Below are 15,258 nucleotides of genomic sequence, written 5' to 3'. Positions count from 1 at the left end.
TCAGTGGTAAACCACCTCCAGGTTCAATCTCCACTACCAAAAAAAAAAAAAAAGAAGAAAAAAATCAAAAAGGGTGTGCAGAAGAGGGAACCCTAGTACATTGCTGGTAAGAACGTAGACTGGTATAGGCATTAGGGAAAACAGATGGATGTTCCTAAAAGAAATTAAAAATAGAACTACCTTATGTCACAATTCCTATTTTGGACATACAGCCAAAAGAAATGCAAGTTGCATCTTGAAAAGATATGGGAGCATTATTCACAATCACCAAGGTGTGGAAACAATCTTAAGTGTCTATTGACATAAATAAGTCAAGAAACTGTAGTAAATATGTACAACTGAGTATTATTCAGACTCAAGAAGATCTTTCCATTTGCCACAGTGTGGATTAACCTGAAGGACACTATGCAAAGTGAATTAAGTCCAAGAAAGGATCTCATTTATGTGGGAAATCCAGAAGGGGTGGTGGTGAAGTGGGGAGAGAAGTTAAATAGAGAATAAAACGTTGGTTACCAGGGGTGGGGAGATTGGGGAGGAAATGAAGAGAAGTTAGTCAGAGGATGTAAAGTAGCAGATTCATAGGATGAATAGTTTAGAGAGATAATGAACCACTTGAGGTTACATAAAATTCATATGATATTTTATACCCCAAAGCAAGTTCTGGTAGATGCAATTTATTCATCTTTTTATATAACCTTCAATGAGAACAGTATGGATCAGGGTGGGAAAGGTATTGAAGATTAGAGACTCCGAAGTAGTATCTTAACAAGTGTGAAATGATTCAAGCTTGAAGTTTCAAAGCATTCTGGTGATCGTCACACATGACACATGAATTAATATTATTGTCTGTCTCAACCGTTTCAAAGCCTCTTAGTGCTCCTTTTTGTCATTAGTTGTTTCCTACCTCATTGCGCTCCACGCATCACATCCTCATTGATAACTCACCACAAAAAAGATCGTGCCACTCTCAAGTGTGAAGACCTTGGTGTAGGGCCCGTCCAAAATGGCTGTAGTTAGGCTTCCTTGCCTAGGCTTTCTGCAGGCTATGTTTTTAGTATAGCCAAGGTCACGAACACCTTGATTCAGTGTATGTACTCAATGTCATAAATATTTGCTTGTGAGCATGTGTCCACTTATGTAATCTGATGGCAATGTACCTTCCTTATCTAACCTGCATATAAAAAAGGGCTATGGAAGGACTCAGGAGGCTGGGGGCTGCTGTTACCTCTGAATAAAGAATGTCTACTATCCCAACTGCATCCTGCACCTTCTTCCACCTGCGGGATCCCGAATTTGTTTCCAGGGTCTGAGCCTCCATCCCAACACCCTGCTGGCATGGCATGAAACACCCTATCTAACTGTTTTTCAGCCTTTAAGGAGGAGGACATTGCTTAAGTCACCTTACATTCTTTCCACTCTTCTTCCTTCTCGAAGTGTCTACCTTCCTTCATAGCATTGCCATCGTGTAAATTGCCCTCAAGTGTTTTGGTGGAGGCATAGGTGCAACAAATGAAATCTTCAAAATTACTGTTGTGTCTCTTTGTTTAGGCTCTCCAGCTGGGATGGGCACTGGCTAGCCACTCATTACAGGGCAATAATAATGCTGTGCAGGCATGAACCCCTTTTACATGACAAAGGAGCCAGCCAGGACTCTTCAGGAATCTCTCTTTCATCTCTGAGGCACTTCTGTCACCTGTGATTAGCTAATGTGTGTTTACTGCTCACTGTGTTCTCATAAACAAGTGACTTTTCTTCTCACCCCTTGACTCAGAAACACACTAATATGGTAGGTAAGTCATGATTCTCAGAGAAGCACAGGAGCAAAGAAAAATCCATAAGGAAGGGGAATGAGAGAAATAAAATCAGAGGACTTTTAAAGATCATTTGATTCAAGACTGCTCAGTCTGAATGCTATTTCAGGCAGGAGCTCCCCTGCAATGTGTCTGCCTGGTGTGTTCCAGCTTTTTTTCCCCCGTTGCTCATGTTAACGTTCTTGTAGTTGATATTGTTGCTATCCTGACCTCTTTCCCTCAGAGGTCCTTTCTCATCTTGTGTTAAAAATCATCTTTGAAGTGTTCTATCCACTTTGAATTAGGTCTCCCTAACCCCCTCAGGTACATCAAAGCAGATGTCTAGCCCATCTCCTAATGATGTCACTATAGTTCCTGGAGTCCTGGTGAATGATTGCTATCTGGGACCTCTTCCTCACTTCTCATGCTAGTGAATCCATCTCATATAAAGCCTAAGGGGAAACTAGTGAAACTCTTCTAAGATGACTATTCTAAAGCAAAAATTGGCAGAAGTTATATCTTTTTATAAAACAACAACAACAACAAACACACTCCAAACTCCAAATTCAAACCCAAAGTCAAATGCTGATATTCAATCATCAGATGGACTTAGACAAAAACTGTGAGGGACTGGGGTCATGGCTCAGTGGTAGAACGCTTGCCTAGCATGTGTGAGGCACTGGCTTCAATTCTCAGCACCACATAAAAATAAAATAAAAATATTTTTAAAAATGTGAGAACAGCAATAATTCAAGTAAAATGTGTGAATATTTAAACCTGCCACCTTCAAGTTAAGACAAAAGTGAAGGGGAGCAATGAGTTTTAGATCAGAGACAAAAAACTAAGCATTATCATTTAATGCACTTCACAGTCATAAATGAGACTATAATATATATTTTTGTACCTTGTGCTTATAAAAGTAGATAAAATATTTAATATGTAATTTACAATATGTTATACCAGTTCAGTATACAGAATGTATATAGGTTATATCAAAGGAGTGGACAGAGCCTTTGCAAACCATGCAAAAATAAAACTTCAGATATCTGCTAATTAAAAACCAAACAAAAACAATTTTCTGTTTAGAAGTGACACAGTTCAAACTACCACAAAATACATAGGTATGCAAAAATGTATATCATTCCAACAACATATTACATAGATTACTAATTAAAGATTTGATTTAAAAGAATATAAATGAAGCTTTTAAGTAAGTCCTTTCTACATGCATATTATTCTTCATTAAAGAAAAAAATGTATAAAAAGGTTATTGGTCATTGCTTTGTTAATATTGGTAGAAAATGTCAATTCTTTGGTCACAAACTCCACTTGGAGTTTGACACTTAAGTTCCCTGCAGTGTTATAAATGTAATTTAAAATATTGTTAATTCTGTAACTCCATTGGTAAAATACTTTGATTTGGAATATGGCAGTCTTCATGTTGAGGGCCAAGTTCCAGTTTTGTTTTTCTAAATACCTTAGGAGAGAATGGTTATCCAGAAGAACAGCATCCTCCACCACTGCTCTGGGGTTGAGGCTCACCAGCTGTAATCGGTGTATGTGCCTTGCAGCTCCTGGGTGACTGGAGTCATTGCCTTTTGCCTTCTCACCCTCTTGTGCGGTTTCTGTCATTCTTTCACCAACGTGAAGAGAGTTCCTCAGTTTCTTTGTTTGGCTGAAGTATGACAATGTCTTGCTCCTACTTGAATGGAAACGGTGTCTCCTTTTCCAACTCTATTTTATTACCAACTACACGTAAACGGATTTCATTTCCCAACATTTTCCGTAATTCTTTGGCCAAGTTTTTTATTTTTTGCAAAGAATCTTGCATCTGTTATATCACAAACTAAAACAGCTCCTTTGGAATCTCTGTAAGAAACTGAACCCAATGCACGAAATCTCTCTTGACTTGCTGTATCCCATATTGCAAGGCTTGCAGACCGTATAGCCCAACTTGTAGAGTGCTTGCCTCTCCTTCGGGTAGGCCCGGGTTTGAATCCCCAGCACTCTGGGTCTGTGGAAATAACAAACTAACCATATTGCAAGGCTTACTCTTTTCCAATATTTACCTTGTGAAGGTGATTGCCCGCAGACGGTGACAGCGAGATCTTCTGGGCGCGGCCTTCCTGGGCAGCACCGCCTCCCAGCCGGAGAACTACGCGGAGCTCACCAGCCAAGTCCTCTCAGCCAGGCAGCCGCCGGCCCGGCCACCTGGCGCTGGCTCCACTCCCTCCTCCGCCGAGGCCTGGAAGGACCCAGAGAAAGTCAGAGAATCAAAGAAGCCGTTTTAAACGACCAACGTGGCAAATGTTTTAAAAATCAATTCTCAGAACTTGGGAGAGTGGGGTGAGATAGTAATGGTGCATATTTGTACAGACCTTCCTGAAAGTAATTTATGTTTCAAGAGCATTAAAATTATTATTATTATTTAACTCAGCAAATTTCCTTTATAGGAATCTAATAATTGGGAGATCAAAGGTTTTCGAATAGCAATTTTTTGACAGCATTATTTAATTTGAAAACACCATTTAAAACAGTCTGTTAAGATATAAATGACATACAATAAACATGTTTAAAAGGTACAATTTGATGATATTCTTTTTCTATTGTGGTTATTTTGTGAATATCATTTTGGTGGATTTAGAAAGTCTTTCCCTAACCCAAGGTCACAAAAGATTTTCTCCTCATATTCTAAGACTTTTGTAGTATTCAGATTTATTTTTTATTTCAGATTTTGTAGTATTCAGATTTATTTTTGTAGTTTTCAGATTTTGTAGTATTCAGTTTCTTTTTTGTATATGTTTTAAAGTATGGATTGAGATGAGGAGTAAAAACAGCTTTTGCACATGGACACCCAACCTTTCCAAAGATTTGTTGAAAACGCTATCCTTTCTTCATTGAATTTTCTTTGCACCTTTGTTGAAGATCAATTGAGCATGTGCATGTGAGTCTATTATGTTATTATATTCATTAGACCTATTCAATTATTTTATTTGAAAGCATAATATTTTTTTAAAAACCCACAATATTGTACATATTCATTGCTGAAAATTTGGAAAGATGATCAAGAAGCAGACAAAAATCACCAAAAACCCAACTGCCTAGACATAAATTTGGTTAATATGTTAGTAATATTTTTCTAGTCTTCCTTTTTCAGGCATTTGAAAAAAAAATTTTTTTTTTTGGAAATGGTCTTAAATCCCTTGAGACATTTTATGGTAACTTATCTTTCTTCTGCCTTTTTCTCTTTCTCACTTTCTTACTCTCTTCCTTCCTTTCCTCCTTTCCTAATGGGTCAATAATTTAGTCAAAACCCCACTAGGTAACATTTCTTTCTCCTTCTCTCTTCCCTTTCTTCTTATTCTCCCCTTTTCCTTCCATTTTTAGGGCTAAGGGTTAGAACAAACAATCATGGTTTGTGTTCACGAGAATGTTTCAGGGCTAAGGACTCAGTTAGGTGCGTGCATCTGGAAGACTGGTTACATTCAGACATGTTGGTAATATATTTAGATGAATAAATATATTTAGGTTTATTTCAACTAGGTTTCTTAACTCTGAAAAAAAAAGATTTACATAGATGGAAAGTGGGCTGGTGTGTGTGAGTATGCAATAATGGTGAATATGTCCTTTAGTGATGGATTGAAACATTATTAAAGGTATACAAATAAGTGTGTATGTGTGTATACACATTCATGCATATCTCTATAATTCTTTCTTTTTATATATAGTTAACATTGATATTTTTAATCATTTGAGAGTAACCTGCAGACTAGATGCCTGATTACACTGTGATACTTCACTGTTTAATGAAAAAAATTGGCACTTTTCTGACATAACCATAGTGTATGTACATTGATGAAATGTTTCTCTCACCTCTCTCTCACCTGAAAGGGACTAGAAGCAGTGTCACCTCAATAAACTTATCTAGCTCCCAGATCTTGGTTTCCAAATACTATTTTCCATCAAAAGGAACCAGGGATACTTGTAGAAATGTCTGATTCTAGGGCTAGGGAAGGAGAATACCAGTTGAACATGGAATACCTTCTTGTGCCAGCAAATAAGACAGTGCACAAAGAATGATGGGTACACATCAAAAGGACACATGAGCCACATTGAAGGGACTCCACTTGCCAAGTCTGGTACAATTTGAGCATCAACATATATAATTTCACAATGCTACCCATTGTGAAGTAGGAATCCAGGAATCCTTACAGATTAAATAAATAAGTAAGCAAATGAATAGTGGTGAAGGAAAGCTTAAAAGAATGCCAATTAACAAATGTAGACATAATTTACAAGTATTTTCTCACAAAATATTTACTAATTACATAAGAAGTATATTGATTATACATATTGGTATAGTTTACTTCATGGTAGAAAACCTGGCAGACATTTTGCTGAAGGCTAAAAGCTAGCATTCCCAATAATGGGACAATTAACATTGTGTGTCTTCTGATATGGTCCACTGAGGAAAGCATGACATTTGCATAAATGACAAGGACATTCTACAAAGTAGCTGGCCTGGGTACTTGAAAAAAATTCAGGTCATGAAAGACAGGATGTGTGGGGATGGCTAACAGACCAGGGTGAAAGTCCTGAGATTTTACCCTCCATGTAGACTAGTAAGTCAGTCTGCCAAAGTGTCATAGGTAAGGTCAAAGGGCACTAGACTCTTGAGTCAGAGTGAAGGAAAGTTTATTATTCACAGTAATAGTAGTAGCCAGAATATCTCCTCAGATATTCTGAGGATGACATAATGAGGACCAGATGATGTGTGAACTAGTAAGTGGGCTACTGAGTTTAAGAAAATCCTAGAATTTTATATGGTTACTAGAAAACATTTCAACCACTCCCCAAGAAGGAGGCATTGTCTTCATTATTAAACAAAAAGGCCCTCTCCTCAGGAAATAGTCATTGTCTCTATTTTCAAAGGTTGTTTGCTCTACAAACATTTCTGAGAAGATAGTATGGAAAAAAGGCTATCGGTGCCTCTGTTAAGAGGACAAGCAGAAACTGAGACATCCCTGGAGAATTGCTTCCTAAAAATTTCATCCTTTTTCTTCATACCCTCTTCACTTGGGGAAAATTTTATCCTTGAGTGTAACACTCCATCAGTCAATCTGATTAATCTGACCAACAGGGACTGGGACCAAATCTCTTTAATTAGTCTCACATAGCACTTAATTAAGGCTGCTATCAATAGGACCCCAAGCAACAAGGATCTTGCATTACTGACTCAAAACCATTTCCCTTCCTGTCCAGGTTCCTGCCTCCAAGTAGTTACACAAACACCATATATCATCAGGATCTACCTCATAAAGTCAAGTGACTTTCTCTTTAGGTTTCTGTGTTCACATTTCCACCTGGCACATGACATTAATCTAGATTTGGCAGAATGTATTAGTGATTGTATAGATTCTACTTTGGTCTGAAAAGAGAAAGTTCCTCATCCATAACAATTCCAGTCAGTGAGTTGGTCTAACCTGAATGCTTTTGAGGACCCACGTGGTATCATTAATGTCTTCGTTTAAAGTAGGGGTAAATCTTGTAACATCTTTTCTAATTGGGTGAGTGGCACTGTCGGAAAAACTGCCAGCAGGGTGTACCTAAGTATTGAGTCACTTATACCTCTGGGAAACTTCTCCAAGTAACCAAGGACAGTCTCCTTTTTAAAAGCAGATCTCCACCATGGTCTGAGACATACATGATCTGCTGGTTGTGTGTTGAAACAGTTGTAGGTCTCTCATGACCACTCCTAGGAGGCAGCTCACCATATTTCTGGGAGAGATGGAAGTTAATGCCTGGCTTCCATTCAACAGGTGAGGCTTTGGGGGTGCACAGGGTACCCCTTGAAAAACCAGGGTTGTTGATGATTGTGGGACCCTCAGAGGAACCTATATCAGTGGCGGGTATGGGGGCGAATGACAGTACTTTCGGCTTTCTGGCTAGCCAGTTTGTTTCCAGTTAAGTTTGAGTAGCTGAGGCTAGTTCTTATTTTTGGAAAGACTGCATGTGGTGTATCCAGCCCAACATGTTCTGTTTGTCCATGCTACCAGCTGAGTGACATTTGTTTACTCCAAGAGGTGACTGAAAAAGGGAGTGAAGAAGACATCTAGAGGTGACAGCATTTTCTGTTGGAAGGATAGGACAGGGTTGTCCTTTGCTGTTTCCAGTAGACTTCTTGGTAAGGTTAAGGGGAATGACTATAGTCGGTTACAGTTAAGATATTTGAAAAACAATTTGGGAGAGTGGCATTGAGGCATTTTCCTTGCAGAGGAAGGTTCCAGGTGATTATGGAGAACAAAGTATCATTAATGTGCCTCCCTCCTCTATATATCTCAGGGTGTAAGGTGCCAGGTTGCTGCTCCCCTTTCACCTCTAGAAAACCAGTGTGTCCATAGCTCACTTCTCTTCAAGTCATCCCCTCTTCATGCTAATTCCTTTTGTCCAGAGGGTCAGGTGCAAGAGGGACAGCACATCTTAATAAAGCCCACAGAGATCCCTTGTGTCCCCTACTTGAGCTGGCACAGGCTACTGTGAGTGGACTCAGTGAGCAGAGCACTCTGCCAAGTGTTCATTGTGATCTAGGACCATGTCAGTCTACCAGGTCAAGCTGCTACCTGGAAGGTGTGCCACCCCAGATGTCCACTGTTGTCATTAAGGGCATGAGTGAGACCTCATGCCTAAGAATGCTCAGGATGGAATCACGAATTTTGAAAGTACTTCTGAATGATCCTCCACCTCCTTCATCCAGAACATTATCCAGGAAGCAACAGAGGAATGATCTCTTCCTGGGGAGGGCTCCATTTAGTGATGATGAAAGTTTACTAAGTTGTGTGGATTGGGAGAAGGTGAGGGAGACAGAGTCAGAACAATATTATCAAATTACATTTTTAAATTTGAGGTCATTTAAATGCACATATAGTTGGCAGAAATAAAACAAAGAGATCTCATGCTTCCATTTCCCCACAATGTTAACATTTTATAGAATTATAGTACTGTATTCAAATAATATTTTATAGCTGAAGTCACTAGCATCTTCAGCTTATTAAGTCTGGAGTTATGAAAAAAAAAAAAGAAAAACAGGAACTAACCATCTTGTCAGTCCTTGAATTGTAAGATTTCTAAATGGTCTACCTTTATCTGGCAACCTTTCAGATTCTTCTTACATTGCTTTATATAATTATGCATAGCAGGAGAAATGGGGTAATTTATGTTTACTACATTTTCCCTGCAAGCAGAATAAATCAATCTATCTTTCTCTTTCTTCTTCTTCTCCTTCTCCTTCTCCTTCTCCTTCTTCTTCTTTCTTCTTCTTCAGCGATTTTTCCAGAGGGCTGTTCTTATAGTCAATAATATCGGATACCTATTGATAGTAATAAGTGTGAATGTTTGGTAAATTCCTGAACTGTCAATTCATTGTTGAGTAACTTCTATGATAAAAGGTGCACCATGGTCAGATTACACCTTCGGAAAGGTGAGCACAGGACACAGATAACTTCCAAGAGCCTCTCTCAATGGCTCTTCCTTTGTGGATTCCCCTGTCAGAGGGATACCACTTAAGAAGTTCTGCTATACTTGTTGAGCAGGCTTTTGAATTTTGGGGGGACTTGTGAATTATAACATTGCAGCCAGTTTCATAGAATCTTGGCAGACAGACTCTAAGGTGACACTCTAGGGTGACAGATTCTGGGGTGCAAGCGAGCTGGTGCGGTCCGAGGCCCGCGGGAGTGGCGGGCCGCTCCGCCAATCGACGGCAAGTGAGCAGCCCCGGCCACCAATCAGCAGAGGCTTTTGCCAGCCTCGGCAGCCAGGCTGGTGCCGGGCCCGGGAACCAGATAAAGCACATCTGGACAGCTGTGCTGAGAGGCTGCGCGGCCCCTTTGCGGGCCCGACGTCAGCTAGGCACGTCCCCCACGTCCTCTCCTGCTATCCACTTTTTATTTATTCATTTCCCTCAAGAAGCAACCAGGGCCCTGAGCTTAAAACTTTTTCTCCCCCCTAATGCGAGACCAGGCCAGATCCCATCCAACACTTCGTTTAATTTTCATGGGGCTCTGGGATCAAAGGAACAGAAACAGCAACATCAAAAGCTCAGCCGCTATCTGATTTTAAACTGGCACAGTGGGAAAATAAAGTGTTGAGTAAACAGACCAAGTTGGGTAAGTTTTGAATATGTGCTGGTTATCATATTTCTCCTGCTATGGTCTCTATCCTGTCTTTATGCTGTTCTCACCAACCGACTCTTCATTAAGGAGAGAAAAATATCTCCTGCTGGTACAAACTGCATAATCATTCTCTTTCTTTCTCTTCTTTTTCCCTAACATTTTAATTTTTTGGTTTGCTCTTTGAAGTATTTTTCGGTACGCTATTATAGAATTTCCTGGGAACCAAAAATTGTTATTTCGTTGTAAGCCTTTTCTAACTCTTAAGTTGGAATGTACTGATATATCAGTTTTCTTTCTGTGAGAACATTATGTTTCTTTGCAAAGGCTGAAGTCTTTACCCATCTTCCTCTCTCTGTTTTGATGAAACATTGAGAAAATTACCTGGCTTATTTAGAATTAACATAACTTTTGCCTCCATTAATAGAATGTTATTTAGAGGGTATAAGCAAGTTGCAGAAGGTTGATGAAGGATAAGTCTTATGAACGGAAATTTATATGTGTGATTAAGAAAACACAGGGTTTTCCAAAATCAAAAAAATTAACCCACTGAAAGTTTGGTGGTCTTAGTTTGATACTCTCAGTGATAACTATTATCCTAAAACACTGAAATAACTAAATTGCTTTGTCAATTGCTAAACTATCATTACCAGTTATGTCTTTTCTAAGTCTTTGTCACCCACAGTCCTGGTTCTTTTTTGAAGCATTTGTAATCAGATTCCTGGAAAGAATTCTTTTTTTAGTGTTTTTTCTTATTGGTGCATTATAGTTGCACATAATGGTAGGATTCGGTGTTAAATTTTAGAACATATAACAATATAAAGATATAATTTGGCCAATATCCTTCCCCAGTGCTTCTCCCTCCCTCCCCCACCCCATATCCCCTGCTCCCTTCCTCTATTCTACTGATCTCCCTTTGCTTTTCATGTGATTGCTCCCCACCCCCATCTTTCTTTTCCTGGAAAGGATTCTACCAAGTACTCTTAGGTTTTTAATAAAGCTAGACTAATTTTACAGACAAATTGAGTTCTCTTTGAAAATCTTTGGTAAAAATTAGAAATCGGTGTTACTGCAAAAGATGAAATGCTAACCATTACCTATAGGACAGATAGGATTGAATTTAACAATGACTCCAGAATGATGGAACTGGCTTTCCAGGTGTTCAGCAACAGAGACTTGGAGACCAAAGCCAATAAAAGGACTAAGAAGACAACAGATATGTTGGCCCTCACCTCCAAAGTCAGCCAGTGCTCAGGGGACAAACCTCCGGACCAGGGAGATTATGAGGATCCTGGAGATTAAGAAACAACAGGCTCCTTGTAAGACTCTAAGAATAATCCTGGAGGAGCCCAGACTGATGGTAACAATAGAAGGAAAAATGTTGATTTTTGGCAAAAAAGTTGATTTTTGGTATCGAACACTTGACAGGGAAGTATAACCACAACAAATGTGCTGTGATGGGGGTGGAGGAAAAATCAAAGAGAAATCATACATGGATAAATAAGGCAGAAAGATAGTGATCTTATCTTTTGGTGCATGTGGACACCTTCACAGGTGAGTTGTGACTAATATATTAGATGTGGTAATAATTCTCATTTTAAAAACCATCAGATAACTTAGGACTGTTTTTTGTTTGTTTGTTTGTTTTTTGGTAATGGGGATTGAACCCAGGAGCCATTGAGCTACATCCTCAGCTCTTTTTATTTTTTGATACAAGGTCTTGCTAAGTTGCTTAGGGCCTTGCTAAGTTGCTGAGGTTGGCCTTGAACTTGCCATCCTCCTGCCTCAGCCTGCCAAATTGCTGGGATTACAGGCATGCACCACCATGCCTGGTTTAGAATGGTTTTAAACTGTATTTAGGCAAAGTATACTGGAGCAGTGTACTTTCACCAGTAGGTTGAGAATTTATTTTGATAAAATAATCATAGAATTAAGAGGCTATGTAATCTAATCTTTTTATTTTAGGGACAAGAAATCCAGGTTCAGAGGGAGGTTACTTGTCTAAAGTCATGATTTAATCACCAAAATAAAGTAAACCTTATAAGTAATTACATGGTACATATTACACTGGCAAATGACTAGAAGGAAGGAGGAGGACTGAGGAGTGTGGAGATTGAGCAAATTTCCTGGAGCATAATGGCTTGATGGGAGTCCACAGCAGACACATAGGTGGCAGTCAAAAGACATCTCAGTAAATTTGATGTAAGAAAACTTGGTATATGTTTGAGGAAACTCAGTTTTAGTTTGACTTACTGTAGTTATCAGCCTAAATTATACTGTATGTCAACAATATAATGAACAGAGGCCTGTGCCTAGACCCCACTTCCCCGGTCAGCTAGTTTAGAATCTCTGGGAGTAGTACTGGGCTTTCATGATTCAGAGATGTCCCTGATGATTTTTAAAGCCCAGACAGGCATGAGACTCTAAGTTAGATTATAGGCAGGTGTAGGGAAATTGTGAGAGATGAAAATAGTTGAAATTAAGGTAAGGAAGCTAATTTGGAAGAAGAAAGCTAGAGGTATGAAGGTCCTCAGATAGCATGTAGGTGTGTAGAAATGGAAAGAAGGGATGAATACAAGAAGTTTTGCAGATGGGAAATCTGTAGGACTTTTTAGTTAATTACTTGTGGGTTTGAGATGAAGGAAAGAATTGAGGTAATTAAAAATAATATGAGAATTTTAAGCTTAGGTAATTGGGAGAATGATAGTTCTGCTTAAAGAAATGAATGAAGTTAGTTTTGAGTATGTGGGATATAAAAACCTTTGAGTTCTATTGGGATGCACACTTAAATTACAAGTACAGTTGCCAGCAGATTGTTACGAAAAAAATGTCTAAAACTGAAGAAATGTTACCGATGACTTATCCACATGACGGGAGGTCCAGAGTTTAGATCACTAAGGAAAAAATTAGGAATTAAAATAGGTTAGAGAAAACCTTAAGAAATTACCTATTTTTAAGGGGACAGAGGGAGAGTGTACAACCAATAGACATGAAAGGTGGTCAAAGTAACATAGGCACTGAGAAATTGACATAGTTTAGAATATAAGGAGGAGATTTTTCAAGGTAGAAATTAGTATTAAAGTGCCGAAAGCTTCAGAGACTTCCAACTAAATTTGGCAGGTGGTATTTAGATGAAATTATAATGAAGAACAGATTTCATGAAATTGGGTAATGAGCAGATAGGAAAGACATGTTGCTAATGATTTTAGATTATTCATTCTAGAAATTTTGAGATGATAGGAAAATAGAGACAAATAACAGCTAGAAGATATTTAGAAGAAAAGAAACTTGAACCTTTTGGAGGAAGACAGCAAGGAGAATAAAACACAATAGGAAAGGCCCACCCTCCCCAAAATGTGTTTTTCTCCCTTTTTTTTTTTAAAATGTACTGTGTGTGTGTGTGTGTGTGTACATAGGTTGCCATTTCAGATGGCTGAAGCTGCCTGGAGCTGTGGGTGAGGCACCATTGCACCCAACCACTTCGCTTGACTGACAGTCACAGCAACAGCCACTGCCCCAGGGTGCAGGCAGTAGCACTGTGCCTATGGAACAAGGTGAGGTGATCCAGTACACTGCTGCTGTCCCTGTGCTGGAAGGACTGTCATCATTGTCAACTGGAAGGTCTGTCATGGTTGGCAACTGTCACACCATCTGCCCCTGCTCTAGAGGCTTCCTCGTCAGCACCCTTGCACAGGAAGAACATTCCAGCCACCACCCACCACCCCAGGAGATGAAGCTTCAGTAGCTGTCATGGCAATTGCCACTTTAGCTACAGGTGCTCTAGAAGTCCAAGATCTGACCACAGCCAGCCCAGGGGACTCTGCTTCATCTGTGACTACATCTGCTGCTGCAGCAAATACCATGCCTGTTTTAGTTGCCGTGGGAACCACTGCTTCAGCCACTGCTGCTCCACAGGTGACTGCTGCAGCTCCAGTCACTCCAGAGGCCTCTGCGGCACAGAGTGGGTGACTCCCTTATAGCTTGCTGGGTTGGTGGGGATGAGTACCTCCCTCTCCCTATGATAGCTGAGTATAGATGGATTCAGATCACCATGACTAGCCTGATGTGCAGAATTCTACAGGCATTATAGCTGACTGGGCATTTGCTGGAGCCCAGCTTGCTACAAAGTTCTTCCTTGGTAGAATCATGCACAAACCACAAATGACTGAGTGACTATATTAGGCGTCAGCCTGTTCTCTGGGTTCTTCTCACTTTATGTCACAGAGAGCTTATAGGGTAATGGGTACTAATTTTTTCCATTTTGTAGATGAGGTATGATGAAGCCCAGGAGGTTAAGTAACTTATCCCAAGTTACATAGTAGGAAAATCAGGATTTATTAATTAATTATTATTATTATTGTTATTGTTATTATTATTATAAACATATTCATTGTATAAGTTAATGGGATTACTGTAATATTTTTATACATGCATACATCAATCATTGATCTATCCATCTTTTATTCTTTCCTCTCTTCTCCTCTACCTTCCCTTTTGGCACTGTTCCAAGTTCCTAGTAATCCATTTTATACTTTCAGGTCATCTTTTTAATTTCCTCATATGAGGGAGGACATGCAATACTTCTGTTTTGGTCTCTGGCTTATTTCATTCTTTGTGACTGAGTAGTATTCGATTGTGTATATATGCCATATTTTCTTTATCCAGTCACCTGTTGATGGGCACCTCGTTTGATTCTGTATCTTGGTTATTGCAAATAGTGCCACAATAAACATGGCCATGCAGATATCTCTTTCGTGTGCTGACTTTATTTCCTTTGTGTATATACCCAGAAGTGAAATAGCTATATCATATGGTAGTTCTATTCTCCGTTTTTTGAAGAATCTCCACACTGTTTATTAGAGTGGCAATACTAACTTACATTTCCACCAACAGTGCACAAGCATTTCTTTTTCTTCACATCCTTGTCAGCATTTTGGGAGGTGGGGTGATAGCCATTCTGATTGGAGTGTGATAGCTCCTCATCGTAGTTTTGATTTGCATTGTGCTGATGGGTAATGATATTGAGCCTTTTTCATATATTTATTAATCATTTGTATTTCTTCTTTTGAGAAGTGTCTATTCAGATCATTGATCCATTTTTAAATTGAATTATTTGTATTTTTATTGTTTATTGAATTTCTTTTATATTCTGTATATTAATCCTCTGTCAAATGAATAGCTGACAAAGATTTTATCTCATTCTGTAGATTGTTTCTTCACTCCGTTGATTGTTTCCTTTTCTGTGAAGAAACTTTTTAATGTGATATAATTCCATTTGTCAATTCTTGCTTTTATTTCCTGAG

The 15,258-nt window shown here is 39.1% G+C and overlaps 1 long non-coding RNA gene across 1 annotated transcript; it reads left to right on the top strand.

The window, feature by feature from the left end:
- The first annotated feature begins 9,742 nt into the window (after window positions 1-9,742).
- Window positions 9,743-14,974, top strand: LOC124993303 (uncharacterized). The gene is made up of 3 exons (XR_007110287.1): window positions 9,743-9,952; window positions 11,114-11,509; window positions 13,372-14,974. It is a non-coding gene; the product is annotated as an uncharacterized LOC124993303 (long non-coding RNA).
- The last annotated feature ends 284 nt before the right edge of the window (window positions 14,975-15,258 follow it).

This window comes from Sciurus carolinensis, chromosome 9, assembly GCF_902686445.1.
Source record: "Sciurus carolinensis chromosome 9, mSciCar1.2, whole genome shotgun sequence".
Classification (NCBI taxonomy): domain Eukaryota; kingdom Metazoa; phylum Chordata; class Mammalia; order Rodentia; family Sciuridae; genus Sciurus; species Sciurus carolinensis.
This window is presented reverse-complemented; position numbering and strand designations above follow the sequence as displayed.